Genomic DNA, 12,101 nt, shown 5'->3' on the forward strand with positions numbered 1-12,101 from the left:
AGTGGGTGGAATGGTGTCCCCAAAATTCACGTCCACCTGGAACCTCAGAACGTGACTTATTTGGAAACAGGGTCTCGCAGAGGTAATTATTAAGGATCTCAAGATGAAATCATCTTGAATTTAGGATGGGCCCAAAATCCAGTGACAGGAATCCTTACAAGAAGAAGAGAGGACACAGAGAGACACACACAGAGGGACAGCCATGTGGAGACGGAGGGAGAAATCAGAGTGATGCAGCCATGAGCCAAGGGACTCCTGGTGCCACCAGGAGCTGTAAGAGGCAAGGAAGGATTCACCCCTAGAGTCTTCATGGGGAGCAAGGACCTGGAGAGACCTTGATTTCAGATTTCTGTCCCCCAGAACTGTCAGACAATAAGGTGCTCTTGCTCTAAGTCACCCAGTTTGTGGTCACTTGTTCCGGGAGCCCCAGGAAACTAGTGCACTGGGTTTGCAGCACTAGAAAGCAGGCCATAGCCTGAGCTGACCACATGGACATTAGCCAGTGTCCCCCTGCTCTGGGCGCCTTCAGCAGAAGAGCCAATGGCGTCCTGGTTGGGAGGGTGACACTGGTGCCCTGGCAGGACTGAGCAAGGCTGTCACCAGGGCTGCAGTCCAATTAGCTCAGGGCACTTGAGGAGCCAGTGAGAAGCCATTTTTTGTCCACTCTGAAGACGCTAGAGGGGAAGTGGTTCCCAAACATGGAGCTGCCCAGCCTCCCCACTCTCCCTGTTCCCCACACCAGCCCTGGACAGCCTCTCCTGGGCACCCATGCCTAGTCAGGCCAGCCCAGCCCGGCCAGAGTCCTTGGGCACACCAGCCCTAAGCAAGTGGCCTGAAGCACTCCTTGGGTGAAGTCCTAACCAGGGACTGCAGGTTTCTGTGATGAGAAACCTTTGCCTCAGCATCCCCTACCTGTCTCCATTTTTGGAAGACCTCTCACAGGGGGTGGGGAGCTGGCCAAGGCTTCTGGAAGCTTCAGGACTAAGATTAGGGTTTCCCTGGGTTCCTACAACGTCTGGGAGCTCAGAGAGTTCAGCATCTGCAAACCCCTGGCACTCCACCATCCCAGCTCCACAGGCACTGCCATACCAAGGGACAGGCTTAGGACCACCATATGGCTGATGACGTCAGGAGTTCAAAGGGCTCCCAGGTGGCTGGTCCAGCATTTCTCAAACTGAGGGACGGGGATGAGCTGCTTTAGAAGCATCCAGTGAGCCTGTTCAACATGCAGATTCCTGGCACTCCCTCCCAGAGCTACTGAGACAGAACCTCTGCGTGAGAGGCCCAGGACCCTGTATTTTAAACACATTCCCCAAGGAGACTGGGGGGCCCACCAGAGATGAGAACAAGTGGCCTGGTTCAACCTCCTCGTGCAGGTGGAGAGAGCAGACAGGACAGGGCTTGTCAGGTCACATAGCAGAGCTGGGACTAGAATCTATGTCTCCTGGGCCTGGCTGGGGCGGGGAGGGGGGGGGTGCTGAGGGGGAGCAGTGCCCCTCTGGTCCTGGAATCAGGTGACTGAGCCCCCTGAGTTCCCAGGTAAGGCTTCCCTGAGGGCCTGGTCAGCTCCCTGGGCACCTGACACTGACTTCTCTCCTGGCCTTTCTTAGAATGTAATGTCACTGCATGTGTGCCTTCCAGCTCAGGCCCTGCGTCTGGTTCACAGCTGCTTCCCCAGGGCCTGGCCAGAGCAGTTGCAAAATAAAGGCAGGTGCCTGGCAAATATTTATTAGCTAATTGATTTGAAGTCCAAACTCTATCCCAGAGCAGCTGTCTGACCTTGGGCAGTTCACTCGGCTTCTCTGCCCCTGCATAGAAAAGGTCTTGGTCGCCTGCCTTGACCATTTCACAAGGCCACAGTGAGAATCAACTGATAAACCCGATGCAACGTGCTTTGGAAACTGCAAAGCTGCATCCAAGCATGAGCTCTGCACACTGCTGTTAACACAACCATCAAGTTTGCACTAATTGACTGGAAATGAGCTGAGTCCAGGGCATGAGATGCAGCCAGAGACTCTGCTGGTAGATTGGGGCAACAGAAGAGGGTCCAGGAGGCAGGTGGATTCCAGAGGCTCTGCCCGCCTCCTCCCCGGCACAGCTCACTGCTCTCAGGGGCATAAATCCTGCCCTAGTCCCCACCCTCATGGGGATGGGCCCAGGCCCTGACAGCTATCAGGCGTGCAGATAGCAGGTCATGTTATGTAGTGCTACCAAGGCCCTGGGAGCTAGAGTAGGTCGGTCCCTGGCCCTCCGTGGGCCTCAATTTCCCAGCTATAGTGGAGGGGTTTGAGTTAGGGACTGGCAATGGCTCTGTGTACCCGGGGGTGAGGGTGTGTGTGGGGGTAAGGCACTCACTGGTGTCCCTCCCCACCCCGGTCTCCTAGAGTGCCCAGGCTGGGCAGCTCAGAGGAATGTGACACTTGTTTAGGCCAAGGCAGGAGCTGGCTGCTATATGCAAGTTCATGCAGATTGCCAAGTAGGCAGAGAGGAGCAGAGCTGCCCATAGGATGGAATGCTCTTCTCCAAGGAGTGCTGGACAATGCCTCTTCCTCAAGCTATACACAGGCTTCCACTCAGAACCCTCCCTTCTAAATTACCTCACAGGGACCAACCAGTTCTTCAGCCCAGGCTAGTTGAGGGGGGGACACCCCTAAGGGCCCAGCATTGACATGCCCCTTCCTGCATCGGCCCAACCCAGATCATTTATGGGGCAAGAGCCAGCCCCAAGAATGCTGTGATTCATGCCAGCGCTGTACGGAAGGGACATCACCACATCACTAGCAAGGCCCCTCCACAGCTGCAAATGGGGGGCATAGTAGAGCAGAGGAAGCTGGACTCCGTGCTGCCTCCATGAGCCAGCCCCGCCAGCCCCGCCAGCCCCGCCCAGTGTGGCTCTGGGTGAAACAGGAAAGTTCCTCTGGGTCTCTGCGTCGGTTTCCCCATCTGCCAGGCCTGACCTGGAAGTCTAGCACGTCGACTGCTGCCCGGGAGCGACAGGCATGAGCGGGCTCAACTCTCCCGTGGGGAGGGCAGAGGGCTCTAGGCAACAATCGTGCCAGCTCCTCTCCTCCAGGCCAAAGCTGCTGGGTGGTGATTCAGGCATAAATTCTGGCCCTTCCTCTCTGTTAGGGTTCAGGAGAGGCCCCTCCTTGGCACTGTGGCCACACCCAGCTCCAGCAGTGAGACACACCCCTGTGCCTTCGTTTCTCCATCAGCACAGCTGCTGTGTCACATGTCCTCAGGTGGATGGCGGAGCACAGCTTTTCATATTCCAGGTCACAGGCAGTTTAGTGACCACATCTCCTGACAGAAGGTCCTGTTGGCCAAGACATGGCATGGGCTCACCAAACATTTGGGAGCATGAAAAGCAGCAGCCGGCCTGGTCCCATCCTAGGGTGACCTTTGGTAGAGAGTGGCCGTTTGAAACCAATCCTTTTTTTAAAGTCCTACACTGGAGGAGAGCCCTATAAAACATCACCTCCTTCATCTTGCTTCTTCTACGGGCCAGGCAAGGAGGCAGTCCTGCATTCTCACCCAAAGCCCTGCAGCGGGAGGTTGGCCCTTGTTCTGTGCAGAAGGAAACAGAGGCTCAGGGGATTAAGTGATTTCTACAGGCTGCACAGACAGGGCTCAAACCCAGGACCACGTGGCTACCAAGCCTTGCTCTCCTGCCACCCCAGAGGAGCCCTACCTCCCAATCTCTCCATCCCAAGAGACCAAAGTCCTGGAGAAAGGCCTTCAGCTGTGAATTAGCAGGGGCCCAGCAGGCAAATGAAATCAGGCAGCAAGTGTTTTAAAATTAACTGGTCCCGGTCCCCTATCTGCGCAGCCTGCTGCAGCCCTGACAAAGCCCGTTCACAGCCACAGGCTGTGATAATGCTGTGCCCACGCCTAGAAAGCTGTGAAGTGCTTTACAAGGGCATGGGCGACAGGCAGAGTGAGGGCACGGGCATGGGACACAGCGCTCTGCACATGTCCCTTTTGTCCTTCCCAGTCTCCCGAGGGCTCCCATCAGTAACCCTGTCGTGCTGACTAGGAAACTGAGGCTCAGAGAGATCAGGGACTTCCTCATGGTCTCATACCAGGCTAATGGCAGAGCAGGCATTAGGACAACCTCTTCTGACCTGCTTTGCCCTCTGCTCTCCCCTGGCGAGCTGGGGAGTACCCAAGGCTGTGAGACAGCTAGAGACAGCCCTGAACGCTCCTAACACTCTGCTGCCTCCCCACTAGCCTCTGAGCACCGCCCTGCTTTCGGAGAGGCGATGGGGACCTGTTGAGGAAAGTTCTCGCTATGGCAACAAAGTGAGGGAACAGAGGCACAGAGCAGGCAGCTCCCGCAAGGTCGGACAGATCAGACAGAGCATGTTCAGGTGCCTGGTTCACTCATTCCCACCAAGCCTGGCTTGGTCAAGGAGACAATGGAGGCTCGGGGAGGTCCACCGGGAGCAGAGCTGGACTCTAGGTCTGGCATTCCCTCTCAACAGCTGCTCACGGTTTGGAGGGTGACCATCTACCGAAAGGGGCTCCAGGAGCCCGCGCAACAGCAGTGGGCCTCAAGGCTGATGTAACGGGAGGACACGCAACTGCAGTTGGACCAAAGCAAAACCAGCGCTCGGTCAAGAAACCATCATGTGGGGCCAGCCCAGTAGCATAGTGGTTAAGTTCACGTGCTCCACTTCGGTGGCCCAGGGTTCACCGGTTCAGATCCCAGATGCGGACTTACACACTGCTCACCAAGCCATCCTGTGGCAGCGTCCCATATACAAAGTAGAGGAAGGTTGGCACAGATGTTAGCTCAGGGCCAATCTTCCTCATAAAATTAAGAAGAAATAAGAAACCATCACGAGATACAAACAACTTTCTCTGGGCCCGGTGCAGGCGGCAGGCTCTGTTCTCCAGAAGAAGAGTCGCAGGCTACCAGGCAGGGGCCCTGGGGAAGGCATCCTAGCCTGGTCCCCTGTCACTGAGCCCAGGGAGGGAGCTGGGAAGGAGCTTGGCCTCAGAGGCCCTCGTGTCGAGGGAGAGTCCTCCTTGAGAGTGTCTGGCCAATGGCCTAAAAGATCCCACCTCTGCGACTCCCTTTCCCTCCAGGGTTTATCCATGTGGCTTCTTGCGAGGCCCTTAAATTGTGTTACTATCCTGTCCACCTTTGGGGAAAAGCCCTCACAAGCCTAAGTCTGTTTTTCTTTTTCACATAATCTCTAACTCACAGAAAAGTTGCAGAAATAACAGAAGAACTCTCAGGTACACCCTACCTAGAATCCCTGTTTAAATCATTTGCTTTACCATTTGTATTCTCCCTCTCTCTGTGGATATCTACATGCACAGAACCTATTTATACAATCAACACGCATACAGTTTCTTCTGAACCGTCGGAGAGTAAGTACCAGAATGTCTGATCCATGATAACAATCCTACCACCCAATTCATGGGGTGCAATGCCAAGCACCCTCACACCTGCCTCCTTGCTGAGGTGTGTGAACGAGGTGGTGCTACCTCCAGGTTACAGATGAAGAAACCGAGGCACGGTCTCCTGGTGCACAGTGCCCCTCCTACTACACCAACCACCCACACCTGAGTGCTCTGCATAAAACAGACAGGCCCCCGCTCTGCAGACTGCCTTCCTGCTGACGTTGTAACTCTTCTTAAAAGAAAGAGCCAGGCTGCCCTGTAGCAGAATAAAGAGCAGATCAGGACCCAGAGCACCAAGATTCTCCACAGCGTAGCATGGACTACCCCACTCCAGGCAGGAGCAGTGGGCTGGGTGGGCAGTGAGGGGCTCCCCACTCAGGTCCCAGCTGCCTCCTCCTTCCGGGCCCGCTCTCTGCTTCTTTCCTTTTCTCTCCTCAGACAACTGGGATGGATTGACTCCTCCCTGAAGGGCAAGGGCTGAGTCTTCTCTTTGTCCCAAAGCCCAGTGGCATGGAGCTCAATGCAGAGCAGGTTCCATGTGTAACTGATCAATGAAAGAATGAATGAGTAAATGAATGAATGAATGAATGAGCCAGCAATCTGAGCTCTGGCTCTGCCCTCCCAGAGTAGGCTGGTCAACTGCTCTGAGACTCAGTTTGCTCATATGTAAAATGGGACAACACCAAGTACTTCTAGGGTGGTTGCAAATTGTTAAATTAGATGAGATTTGTAAAGGTACCTCTGAGATGGGTATTAAGATCCCAGTTGAGAGTTTGCTGAGCTGTGCTCTGGGAAATGAACCAGAAAATGGGGAGAAATGGGAAGGAAAGCTAAAGATGCCAAAATATGAACAATGTGGAGAGAGCACACACACATACCTGCATGCACACACATGCAGGGCCTCACAGCTCAGCACATCTTGAGCTAAGGGGTCTTTCTCTGACAACTCCTGTTCCTTTGGACTTGAGAGGCTCAGAAGCCTAGGATGGAAAGGTGGCAGCCAGGGGCCTCCCCTGTAGACATGAACGTGCCAATCTCTGTCCCACACCTGACAACACAGCAGAGCCCGGGGGGCATGGTAAGGAGGAACAGTACAAGAGGGAGGCAGCTCTTTCTGGAATTAGACAGGAATGGTCAGTCTCACTCAGGTGAGACACTGAGCAGAAAAGCACCACATAAAAAGGATAGCCATATGATCTTATCAATCCCGGGAACTGTAAATTTATAGGAGATCGTGTTATCAAGAGCAGAATGCCAATTGGTACATGTACCCCCGATGGCAGAAGAGAAAACGAATCTGTGTGTGCGTGTGTGAGAGTGCACAGGCGTGTACCTGCATGCCTGTGTGCATGTGGGATGTGAGTGTGCACGTGTGTGCAAGCATGTGGGTATGTGCATGCCTGTGAGCATGTTTGTGTAAGTGCGTGTATATGTGTGTTTGGGGACATCACAAGACAGATGGGGGAGAATTCAATGTTCATGAGCTTCTTTTCTCCTGCAGTTTGTTAAGGCATTTGTGTAACGAAGATGAAGAGTCACTACCAACAGATTTTCTCAAAGCTGGGTATGAGGCTGGGCTGGGACACAAGCTTGGCCTCCCGGGCAGACTCGGTCCTGAGTCCTAGAATCCCTGACGCCGAGCCAGCACTGCCTGTCCTGCCCGGCACAGCCTGGGTGGTGGACCAGCATACTGCAAGCCAGGCCAGAGGAAAATAAGTCAAACTTTCCCCTCGGAGCTTCGTGGGCTTTGTGAGGGCTATCTGAACAGCCGGGCTTCCCACCGAGCCTTTCCCTGAATCCCAGCACTCCCGTGGACTTAAAGAAGAGAGAACCACTCACCGCCTGAAAGCCAGCCAACGCAGTGTTCATTCCACTTTTCCTGGAATGAGCTTTCCATGGTTCCACTGGCAGGAGCCATCAGCAGCCAGGGCTCCCACCTCTCCGACCTGCTCTCACACCCGCAGCAGCTCCTTAGGATGCTTTCAAGTAAGACACCACTACGTGAAATTACACTAAGAAAGGAGGCAGGCTCCTTGTGCCGGAGGATGTGAGAGGGAGGGGGAGGCTGGCACGGAGCACTCAGGATTCACTCCGGATGAAAGCAGGCGGGTTGGCGGAGCCGTGCCTCCCCTCCTCCAACACCAGCCCTGCTCCGCTGTCCTTCTGACTCTGGGCTTGCTGAGTGAACACACACTTGCATCACCAAAGCAACCCTCACCCTGGGCACACACGGAAGACCCCAGGGCAGAGTCACCCCAGCAGCAGCAGCGCTGGGCCAGCCTCCCATTGGGGCTGAGCACTCAGATGAGAACACAGCACTGCCACTCTCAGGGCTGACCTTTCACGTGTCACATCAGAGTTTCCGTTCACCAGCAAACCAAAACCAAACCAGACCAAACCAGCACACAGCCTCCCCACCCCTCACACAACTTGTAAACCCATCAGAATTTACAGCAAACCAACCAGAATCCAGACGCGGGTAATGTCATTAAGAAGCCTGCACAGAGTCCAGATGCCAGGAAGGTCTCAGTGACAGACTCCAGCCTCAAAGCAAACGAAAAGCAAGACATCGCACAGACATCTGGAGACACAAAAGCATTCTTCTCATCCTGCCCAACAGGAACCCATCTGATTATCAAAAGGAAGCTCCAAGAATTCAGGGTTGAAGGCAGCTTTAGAGAGACAGGGGTTTGGGAGATGAGCAAATGCAGTTTAAAGAGGCTGGAGCATAGAAACAGACGGGAGCCCTGCCTGGGGCCGCCTTCACGGAGGATTCTGTTATTAAAGCGATCTGTCAGAGATAACGCTCAAACAAAGCAGATAATCCAATCCGACGCCCTGAGCCCGACCCTACACATACCTGAACGTCCAGACGCCCCTGCCGTCTCAGCCCTCATGATGGGCACCACGTTCAAAATTGACTTGTTTCCCTGATACCTGCACCAAACTTCCCTGTGAGTCAGACGGGGCCACTTGGTGTTCGCTTTCTATTTAAAGATCACACAGGGCTTCCTCTCAGACACCATGCAAACCCGTGGCTTCTAAGAACTGGGTGCTAAATCCGTTCGCTCTGGGCCTCACTTTCCATCAACAGAGGAGATGTCTGGTTGGCAATGAGGGGTTCATTTTTCCGTTGTCCGCTGCACGGGAGGCAGAGGTATGGGAGAGTGGGCTGCCTGCCACTGGGCCCAGATGCAGAGAACACCCCTGGGATGGGCAGCCGACAGATTAACCTCATCAGTTGCCTCCAGGAAAGCCATTCAGAAGCCATCCTCAACGCCAGGGCGGCAGATGGGGAAGATGCGATGGAGAATGTCGACCCACCCGGCAGCGGTCTTAAAATCCCATCTGAACCAAACTCTGCTGAGGGACTGTCCCAAACAGATGGCAGTAGTGCCCAGGACAGCCATGCTGCCAGGACCGCTCTGCCTGGAACCAGTCAGCAGATGACTCTCGTTACACCATCTTCTTGGAAATTCTTGGTTACGGGGACAAAACATTCCCCTATTGACCTCCATTTTCAGGTGAGAAAGGATTAGACAGAGAGACCTGTCCCCAGTGTCCCCCAATCCAGAGCCCTGCCCCACATGGGGTACATGTGGATGCCTCTAAATTTCCTCCTTGTCCCCCTGGTCAGACCATGGCCCAGGAAAGCAGATTGTCCATGCTGTGTAGCAATTACATTGGAAAATGGAAGTGCAACAGACAGCAGTGGATCCAAGCATCAGGAGGCAGGAGCCGGGCTACTCACGGAAGCCCTGGATGAGACCCCACACGCCCAAAGCCACCCTGTCCCCTCTGAGCTCCGAGTCAGGCCAAGCCTCTCCCTCCCTCTCTCCCTCCATCCCAGCTACTGAGAGAAAACAAGCAGCCCACGTGACCAGGACAGAACCTTCCTTGCTAACAAACCCGTCCTAAGGCTGTGACAGTTTTAGCAGGAAATTACCTTTCAGGAAGAAAATGTAAGGAGGGGGAAGAGAGGGGACCAAGTGTTAGAGCAGGGAGCCACACACCGCGGAGCCAGGCCTGGGTGCATCCAGCAGCGCCCCCGTGTCTGCGGAGGTCTCCCGTGCTCCCCATGATGCCAGCCTCAGGGAGCCGCCCCCAGCACGCAGCTCTGCAAGCAACCCATGACTGGAGACAGGAGCTGGCCTCGAAGCACGGAGGTCCTCGGGATGGACGGATAGAGGACGGATGGAGGAGCTGAGAGCCCTAGCACGGACCAAGGAGGAAGGGAGGCTGAGAGGAAGGGGTGGGGAGAGGAGAGGGAGGGAGGGAAGAGGGAGAATTGATTCTCTCTCCTCCACTGGGACCACTGAGCTAAGTTGCCATGGAGAAAGGGGAGCCGCTGGCAGAGCCCGAGGCGGGTGGAGGAGCCATATGCCAGAGGAAAGGCATCCGCGGAGAACCAATCCCCACCCTTCTCCTGGCGCAGCCTCCCCTAAACCAGGCCTTCTGGGCCCACGGCGGCCAGGCTGGGAGGGGAACTGGCCTGACCCAGTGGGGCCAATAGCAGCTCTCTGCCACTGGGGCGAGAAGGGAGGTGAGGGGCAGGAAAGGACCTCAGGGCTTTCTCATCTGGCTCACTGAGCTCTGTCACCCTCAGCAAGAGCTGTGCCCCTCATCTCAGGCCAGACCCACGGGGGACTAATGAGACCAGAGCCCCACCCGATGGCCGGGGCACACAAGGGGCCTGGGGTTTGGGGAAGCACTTCTGATCCCCACCTGCCTCCTCATTTCTAGAAATTAGAGTTGCCAAACCTCGAGTCACATTTCCCCAGGAATGTCAGGCACATTTCCCACCCTCGAGAACAAGAGGATGCCCACCCATGAGAGGGCTGCGATGCCCAGAGCCACCTACGCAGAAAGAGAAGGATGGAGTGCGATCTCCTGGGTGCACCAGGCCACCCAAGTTACCATCCAGCATGGCTCCCTGTGGGTCTCCCCGCACCTGCTGCCAGCTTGCTGCTGCTTCTGTCCCTGACCCCAGCTCCAGGACTTTGCCACTGGCCCACTGGCATCCTCAGCACAAGCGAGGACAACCTGCTGTCTGCACTTGCAGGTACGGTGACACTGAAACATCTGGGGATGACTAAGGGGTGTGGACACCTCAGGAACTGGTGTCTCCTTAGCGGGACAGAAGTACAGCGAGCAGCACCACCCAACGTCCCACCTCTCCTTGCCCCACACACCAGGACAGAGGCTGAGGTCTTGCTGCTCTGAAGCACAAGACCTAGGGGCGGCCCTGGAGACATCGTCCCTTCAGTCCTCCTCTCACTTCCCCTCCACACTTTACTATGAAAATGTTCAAACGTACGGCAAAATCGAGACACTTTATAATGAACATCCACACAGGCCCCACCTAGACGCTACCATTTCCTCTTGCTTTTTTTTAAGTGTGGTAAAATACACATAACATAAAAAATACCATTTTAAAGTATACAATTCAGCAGCATTTAGTACATTTACAATGCTGTGCAACTGTCACTTCTATCTAGTTCCAGAACATGTTCATCACCCCAAAACCTGATAGGCACTCACTCCCCACTCCCCCTCCCCCCAGCCCCTCCAACCACCAGTCTGCTTTCTGTCTCTACGCATTTGCCGATTCTGGACATTTCACATAGATGGGAGCATACAGGATGTGGCCTACTGTATCTGGCTTCTCTCACTCGGTATCATGTTTTCAAGGTTCATCCACTTTGTAGCTGGTGTCAGTGCTCTGTTCCTTTTTATGGCTGAATCACATTCCACTGGATGGATATGCCACACGCATTCATCTATCTATGCAGGAGTGGATTGTTTCCACCTTTTGCCTGTTGTTCTCTCCCTTTTAAGATGAGTTTCGCGGAGCCCAGTGAAGTTTCCCGGAGCCCCTCCTAAGGAACTGGGTCTCAAAGGTGCAGGCCCCGGAGGCCCCAAACTGCTTGTGAATCCCTGCTTTGCCTTTTCATTAAGGCATCCCTCTCCACTGGAGGAGCAAGAACAGGAGGCCTTGCCTGGCCCCGGGGCTGGAAGCGGAGGTCCCAGGGTGTGCATGTGTGTGTGTGTGGCTGACATGTGAGCCTTTGTCTTCTGTCCCCCAAGAAGTAGCTCTCTGAGCAGAAGGACACATGTGCACACCAACCCCACGTCCACACTTTGAGACCTCACAGACCTGGGTTATAGAACTCTCTGGCACTGGCTGGCTGCCTGACCAGCAGGTCATTTCTCCTCTCTGAGCCTCAGCTTCCTCATCTGTGAAGTGGGGGCGGTAGTCTCTGCGTCTTGGGGTTGCTGTAGAGACAAGACCAGCACCGCCTGATAGAACTTTCTGTGGTGATGGTCACGCTCTATGTCTGCCCTGTCCGATACGGCTGCCGCCAGCCCTCGCAGCCACTGAGCTCCTGAAATGTGACTAGTGTGCCTGGGAAACAAAGTTTTTAATTTCATTTTGCTTTATTTTAAAATTAAAACTAAATAGTCGCATGGGGCTAGTGGTGATTGCCCTGGAAAGAGCAGCTCTGAGGACTCGATGAGATGGGAACGCAGGACGCCCGGCCCAGGCCAAGCACCTAGCTCCTCGGTCCACTTCCTTCATCCCTTCTTCTCCCTACTTACCCCACAGTGTCTGGGAGATGAAGCAGGCTTCTGTCTGCAGCCTGGCCCCCGAGGTCCCCCTCTAAAAGGACAGAGGGTGGGTGGTCTGG

At 54.8% G+C, this 12,101-nt stretch overlaps 1 protein-coding gene across 50 annotated transcripts in view; it reads right to left on the minus strand.

Annotated features, from left to right (window-relative positions):
• PITPNM2 (phosphatidylinositol transfer protein membrane associated 2) overlaps positions 1-12,101 on the minus strand; it is a 145,224-nt gene that overhangs the window by 72,329 nt on the left and 60,794 nt on the right. For 7 of the 50 annotated variants that reach the window (XR_011542455.1, XM_070629221.1, XM_070629214.1 and 4 more), the window contains exon 1: positions 7,252-7,461. The exons of 25 other annotated variants lie outside the window; for them this stretch is intronic. The gene's annotated coding sequence lies outside the window, so the exon portion shown is untranslated. Of the gene's footprint in view, positions 1-7,251; positions 7,765-8,272; positions 9,249-9,358; positions 9,855-12,101 lie in introns of those variants that run through there. 18 more of the 50 variants (XM_070629223.1, XM_070629215.1, XM_070629196.1 and 15 more) reach the window with 13 other exon arrangements.

The sequence above is a fragment of the Equus przewalskii genome, chromosome 7 (genome assembly GCF_037783145.1).
Source record: "Equus przewalskii isolate Varuska chromosome 7, EquPr2, whole genome shotgun sequence".
In the NCBI taxonomy this organism is placed as follows: Eukaryota; Metazoa; Chordata; class Mammalia; order Perissodactyla; family Equidae; genus Equus; species Equus przewalskii.